Source organism: Carya illinoinensis, chromosome 12, assembly GCF_018687715.1.
Source record: "Carya illinoinensis cultivar Pawnee chromosome 12, C.illinoinensisPawnee_v1, whole genome shotgun sequence".
Classification (NCBI taxonomy): Eukaryota; Viridiplantae; Streptophyta; class Magnoliopsida; order Fagales; family Juglandaceae; genus Carya; species Carya illinoinensis.
The window spans coordinates 23,618,431-23,625,817 of NC_056763.1; the positions used below are offsets into that span (position 1 = coordinate 23,618,431).

The window sequence follows — 7,387 nt, forward strand, 5'->3', positions numbered from 1 at the left end:
GTCATGTCTTTCATAAGACCGGCATGCACCAATATCTCATGTCTTTTCTTTTATTGATTTGTTTTAAATTAAGTGCTTAATTTCAGAAAGCATATGTATAAATAGTTAATGTCGGAGCTGAAAGAGAGTCCAGTTAAAGTGGCCGATGTGCAGAGATCGTATTGACATCGAAATATTCCGTTTTAATATTTCAACTAGAAAGATTATTAGAACAAAATTCAAAACTTTACTCTAAACAGACGAAATGGGGTTCTTCAAGCCAATGAATGGTCCTAAACTAGGATATAGATTGGGCTGATGAAGTGTTTGCAGGAATGAACTTCAGTCCAATTGTTTGGGCCGAAACTCTCTTGATTTTGATGTTTTTAACACGGTACTAAATTTAAAGGAGATGAAACATATCCCACGGTATAGGGAGGAGAATGAAAGATAAATCCCAAGTGTTCTACGCGAAGAAGATCACACTCTCCAGTTCTAAAAGTTCCCGAGTGTTCGTCCCTTTGCACGTAAATTAAGCATTCTTCAATTCAATTATCAAGGCCAACCATCGTTGCTGGCATGCTGTTCAGTATGAGTGCACCAACAAGAACTACAATATTCACAGAGAGATCGAGATGTTTTATCTGATCATTGCGTACTCTGGCCAGGGCAGACTTTAAGCATACTTCATGTTTCCAGTATGGAGTTTGTTACATCCCCTATAAAATTCATAATAAAATATAGCATCAGCTCCGATCAAATTATCAGGAAAAGGCTCTCGCAATTTAAGGATGACCACTTAGGACTTAAAATAATCTTATCTTTGCCAATAAGATTATAATGCAGTATGGTTTTTTGTCATGATCTCATCAATAATAACCTGACATTAATACAAAATGAAAAATAATATGGAATATTATTTCATCACTCATGGATGTCTTCGGAAATAATAATGCAGTCGCATTCTAAATGGAATCCTGAAAACAATGCCATTAATTAAAATCAATTTGCAAGCCTGATCTAATGTCATGGTTCAAATCCTCAACAGCATATAACAATCAACAAGTCTCCATGGGAACTAATAACTTTGGCAAGAATCTAGTAGATAATGTAGCAATCCAACACTAAAATCTGTTTATCCAAATTGAATTCTGATTGAGCCATCTCTATGGCAAGTTGACTTTGGCTTCCATGCTAAACTTTGGAGATCGTATCTGAGCAAATGACTATATTTTGTTTCTGGGAAAAGTGTCAAGTATCTCTATCAACATGTTATGTCAATGGAGGATATAGCCATGGTTGAGACGGTATGCTTTAGGTGTGTTCATACAGATTCTGATCATCGCTATTTAAATCAGAATAAACTAATGCTAATCCATCTTAATGCAAATGTTTCTATAGGAAAGAGAGCATATCCCAGTGTATTTTGCAGAATGCTTTTTTTTTTTCTTTTTTTTCTCCAGTAAGTTTGAACCTTTGATCCTGGGGTAGCCAAACACAAAACCAACCTCCGAGCCATGGAATGCTGTTAAGACTCACTGACCCGTAGAAACTATAAATCCTACTCTAACTTTCTGGGGCGCTTTGTTTTTCTGATTCCTTTTCAAGTTATAATGTTAGGAGCCTTCCCAGACTCAGAGTAATGTACAAATTTTCTTTTGTAAGTCGATCTAGGGGTTGTATATAAAGAGCTGACACTTCAGCTAGAGGGTGGTGTGGCCAAAGGGGGTTGGGGGGAAATCATATGACTTGCGTCTGATACAACTATACTGAACATGAGCCTTTGCTTTGAAATGATTCCATCATTCCAAGCCGTTTAATCCAACACAACAGGAATCAAAGATGGTAAAGTTTGAAGTTTTGTAAGGATGAATTTGAGCTTAATTTGGTGGTTTCACTGAAATCAGGCCAAACTGAACCCAAGCTCTGCTTTGATAAGCTCAATGTGTTTACACATTATAGAAAGAACTTGCGAAATTGCTAATAAAATATTCTGCTGACATTATTTATACATAAATACATGCATTTATATATGTATGTATTACAGGACCTGGGTTGATCGAAGGAAGTGTAAGAGAAAAAGTGTAGATGGACTAAGGATCTTTACCAAAAAAATTTCTTCAATGCAATTAAATCCCGGAGTCAGGCTTGTTAAGGAAGAAATCTTTTCTCCCATCAGTGTGGGCAGACGAGGATGGCTTCAAAGCAAAACCACTGATGTCAGGAATACTTCATCTTTGCACTCATTTGCAAAAAGACATATCCTGAGCAGACATTTAGCAACCAACTGTTAGAAAGTTTTAGCAATTAAGCAGTCAAGTTTCATTGTACTTAATTTACAGAAATTACTAAGGCTGGATTGTTGTGGGGTTGTGTACAACCGCATGCTCTTAGAAGCAAAATTTCTTCTTAAATTTTGACATACCCCCAAGTAAATGAAATGTGAGGTCATTGGGATATTATGATCATGGCTAACCATCCTTTTTTTTTTAATGGCATCAAACAAGTTTAAGGAAGCGCACTATACAAAATTTAGGTGAAAACAGTTTCAGGTGTAGTACAAAAGATTAGCAATCAGGATAAATCTAAACACAGTTGAACTGTTTCTAAGTCATCAGTGACCAACTGACCATCATGTTTTGAACTGCATGTTCAAAAGTCATTTCAGATTCAGAGGATCAAAATAAAAACTAGAAAAAAAGAAAAGAAAGTGCAGAGTTACATGAATAACTGGTTTTTAAAATCACAGGGGACAATTCCTAGTTTCTCATACAATGAGAGAACTTGTCACACGCATTTTTCATGGAACCATGAAGAGGCAAAGACTTCTGAGTGATATGAATGACAGAAGAATTCTATCTACAAGAAGAAAGGAAATAGTAAGCAACACATAATGTCACACCCTTACAGATGAAAGAGTATTGATGAACAAAGACACAAAAATTGGTGGTTCTATGAATCCTGTCTTCTGACCAATGAAATTGACCAAGGCTGCTTCTAGTAACACATCTGATGCAAAGGTCAAAATAGTGGTAAAGATCTTCCACAAGGATCTTCTTAACTTGAAATAAATGTAATAGAGCACAAAACAGATGGTCTACAAATAAAAGCAAAAAAGTACCCAGATCAATGGTGTACAGCCACCATCAACGCATGAATTAAGAAGAAAACAAATGGCACAACAACTAGTGCATGGGTGTCATTAGTCATACCATGGCTAAGGGTATAAATTACAAATCAGCCATCATCAGGTCCAAATTGGTGAACATCTATCACAACATGAAAGAAAGGCAAACACTCCGCCATTATCCATAGGTGAGTTTAATCATGATGCAAGTTCATAATCTTTTTTCTTGTACAGTTGTGCCAGTTTCTCTATATGTTAGGAGGTTTGTGGCAGTGCCTTCTGTTCATATTTGATCAATCTATTACCATCCCAAGCCAATGGGAACATCTCAATCAGAATTCGGCTAGCGCAGACCTCTGTTTCATGATAGAAGTTACATCAGCTTGTGTCGATCATTGCATTCAGAGAACCCCCTCAGAGCAAGGGGAACTCTGAACTAGTTGTTACAAGTCACCATATGTGGTCTATGGGAAAACCTGACCATCAATCAAATAAGCATGAGTATCAATACCTGTGTGCTTGGGCTATGCCCAATTAATTTTCTTGATAAATTTCTTTTTACCTATCAAAAAAAGAAAAGGAAAAAAAAAAAAAAACAGATCCAGTACTCTTACCAGTGCTCTTTATGTCCTACTGACACTGAGCCTAATATAAAAATAGGTAGACAGGCAGATCTTCTCTACACCACCATGAGCCATAAAGAATCCTAAATTTTTGCCCAAATAAGATAAGAAAAATGATAGGTGCACGGGAAGGAGCACAAAGGGAAAGGGGGACCTCTAAAGCTTTTTGTCTCTGTTCATTGGCTATGGTCCAATCATTATCCGAAAGTACTGCATATTATCCATGCCGGTTATATCATTAGTCAGTAGTACGCAATTAGTCAGTATCTACCATGAGATACTTAATCTGGCTTAGAGCTCTAGCATTCATTGTATGGAGCAAAAGTATTCTCATCAAATTTTACACAGCCAGTCAAATAAGCTATCGAATACAATTAATAATAAACTTTCTGACAGTGACACTTCTAAGTATCTGGACATGGGTTCCTTGGGAGGAGGGTGTAACATTCCCGTCACTTCTAAGTAATCAGCAGTTCAGCACCAACAACTTATAAAACAATTTTAAAAGCCTAAAAGTAAATGAAGTTTACTGGTCCTCGAGTTTATTCAAGCAACTAAAACCTCTTCTACCCAAACAACAAATCTTCTTAGGCCATTAGAGTAACCTGAATAAGCAATTCTTCTTCAAGATTTGATGCAAAATGCAAAACCCAGAACTAAAGAAAGTCGGTTCAAGAAAACAGAGGCTGGTTTCTACGAAGTTACAGTACCCATGATTCCATGAAATACAAAAACAGTAATAAAACAAAAAATGAAAACAAAAGCCAACAAAGTGGAAGAGACCGGTACCATGTTCATTAAATTGGCTTCCATCTTCCATTGTCCTGCAAATTAAAGACAATCTGGGGTTTGACTTCACTTTAAGAATAGATTTGAATGGCGAGTTAAAGATTAAAATTAAAATGTTAAATAAAATATTATTAAAAATCAGAAGATATCAAAAGGAGAAGAGAGTGCTAGGTCGGATATTCACTAAAGGAATCGGACCGAATCTCACTTTATTAGGGCCCATGAGCTCAAAGGCCATAAGTCAATTCAACAACTGCTAAAATATAAAAATACAAAATTCAAATCCAACCGTACTCATTCATAAGGATTTAATAGCATAATGGACAACGTGCGTGGGAGATTAATGGCCCTCCAGCACGATACTCACCCACAATAATGGTCCTCCAGCACGATGCTCGCCCACAATATATGAATTGCAATGTTCACCCACGCTAGCTCAATCAAGGCCCTAACAGCCCACATTCTATCAAGAAATAAAGAAAGTCAAACCGAATGACAAGTCTTAGTATATGAGAACGACCGATACATATAAATGGGAATCGAGGTATGTACCAAAAGGTGACTTCTAAAAAAAACAAATACAACACACGTGTTTGCAAGACTCTTTCCATTCACTGGTTGCACGTTGCGAAGAAGTACTCTTTGTTTGAAATACGAAATACGTCCACAACAAAAAGTACTGTAGAAAGATGAAGAGGGAAAAAGTCCATGAGGGATGTGCATGCATGGTTGTCGAAGTGGGGAAAAGGAAAAAGATCGATCTCTCATCGAAACTCAAGAATCACGTCATAGATGCCTTGAGATTCAGAAAAAGTGATATATATGTAGGATACTTTCAGTCTTTCAGATGATGCCCCATGCATGCAACTTGCTGTATATATAGATGCTTCAAAGACAATCTACAAGTACTCAAGTTTCATCATTCTCCGTACATACTGCATGCATGGCTACATGCATTGCTCAAATTTGCCCTGACTAAATGGTGATAGATACAAGAAATAATTATATATAGCACCCACTAATTAAGTTGATTAGAACGAGATTTTCCATTTCTAATTTCAACTATATTATATAAATATATATATATATATATATATTAATACCTATATTCCAAATACAAGTTTAAAACCACTAATATATAAAGCGATATATAATTGACAATAATTTAAGCATAATGTCCTTTAATTTAAATCCTATATATATAGATATATATATATATATATTTAAAATTCTAATTTTAACGTTGCTATAGCTGCAAATTATATATAAATGTACACGTTATGGCAGCCCTTACTTTTTGCAGTCTTAGGGTACTGTACAATTCTCACGTATTTATTTTAAAAAAAATTTAGTAAATATGGATCCTAGTAGAGCTTGTGCACCTGCCTCGGAGGATAGCACCTCACCAAAACCTTCTAGAACAAATTCTCAACGGAATGCTAGCATCAATTCTAACCAATAGGATTACTTCAACATATTCTAGAGAATGTTTTGATATTCTATAAATACTGAATAGTACTCAGAGCTAAGGTAGAAAATATGGTTGTAAAGTCTGAAATATCTTTCTGTGTATGTTCTCATTTGATGAATTCTAGTTGATGGATTTTATCGAATACATTGTGTGCATTACCTTTTATTGCTCTATTTTAGTTTACTTTAACACGGTATCAGAGCCTGTGATTTAGCTTGGAAATATGCCAAGCAAGGCGACTGGATAGAGGTGGAGGTGACAGGAAGGTTGTAATGTCGTATGGTGAAGGAGGTGATACGTGAAGAGGGATGACCAAGTCGAGAATGCCAGATATGTGGTGAAGTTCATTCACCAATGAAAGCATGTTGAGAAGGAAGAGAGACGGTCTGATCATCCGGAAGAACATACAAGCCATTCTTAACGGGGCCCTGAAGAAGTATCTCCTGGGAATGTAAATCCTTCACAAAGAAACTAGATGAGTTAAATTAACAAAAAAAAAAACAAAATTGTCTAAAAAAAATTGACAAACTGATAATAAATTTCTAAAAATTAATGGAACACGAAGTAATTGACGAAGAAGATGAAAATTGCCAGAGGGTGTCGGGAGTAAGCCAAATCCATAGTTCTGAATAGCCAAAGAGGAGTCATCACCAATGGTTACTTGATCAGGTCCCTAATAGGGAATGGAATCCAGAATGAGTTTAGAAAAGTCAGACGTGAAGTGAGTTGAGGTAGCTATATCTGGAAACCAACTATTAAAAGAAGTTGAGGAATTTGAAAAATTTGAAAAATTAACAGTGAAGGATGAGGGAGGGGGGAGACTGATATGCATAATCAAAACGATGATAACAAGAGACGACAGTGTGACCAACGCGGTGACAAAGCTGACAGGTAGGATGATTTGTCTGTTGAGGAGGAAAGAAATTAGGAGAAGATGGACTAAAGAGCAACCACCCTGACCTTGCCAAAAGCCACGACCACGACCTCAGTTAGGTGGAGAGGAAGAAATCTGGTTTGTTGAAAGTGTAGTGGTGGAATTAGCAGAGAAAGAAGCAGCAGAGAGAAGGGACTATGTTTGGTGATTCAGGTGCGACTCTTGATTTACAAGGAAACTGTAAACCTGCAAAGTGGAAAGGGGATCTGGTCGAGTGGTAATAGAGGATACCACCGACTCAAAATTTGTCCCTAAGCCAGTCAAAAGATAGATGAGGAATTCTAATTCGAGAAGGGGATGGCCTGCGACATTGAGAGAAGCCGACAAAGCCTTAGCCTTGTGAAAATACAGAGAAATAGAGTCGGATCCTTTTTTGATTGTGGCCAGCTGAAATTTTGTGTGCATAAGGTGAGTTGTGGATTGTGCAGGATAAAGGCCGTGGAGAGTTTGCCATATTTGACGGG

The 7,387-nt window shown here is 36.8% G+C and overlaps 1 long non-coding RNA gene across 2 annotated transcripts; it reads right to left on the reverse strand.

The window, feature by feature from the left end:
• Positions 1 to 305: 305 nt before the first annotated feature.
• On the reverse strand, positions 306 to 4,870 carry LOC122289492. Of its 2 annotated transcripts, none has more exons than XR_006236176.1 (4): positions 4,519 to 4,870; positions 2,888 to 2,988; positions 2,087 to 2,243; positions 306 to 698 (listed from the first exon to the last, which is right to left on the reverse strand). It is a non-coding gene; the product is annotated as an uncharacterized LOC122289492 (long non-coding RNA). The 2 variants fall into 2 exon arrangements; XR_006236175.1 differs by lacking the exon at positions 2,888 to 2,988 and adding an exon at positions 3,192 to 3,582 and having other exon boundaries at positions 4,519 to 4,858.
• Positions 4,871 to 7,387: the final 2,517 nt, after the last annotated feature.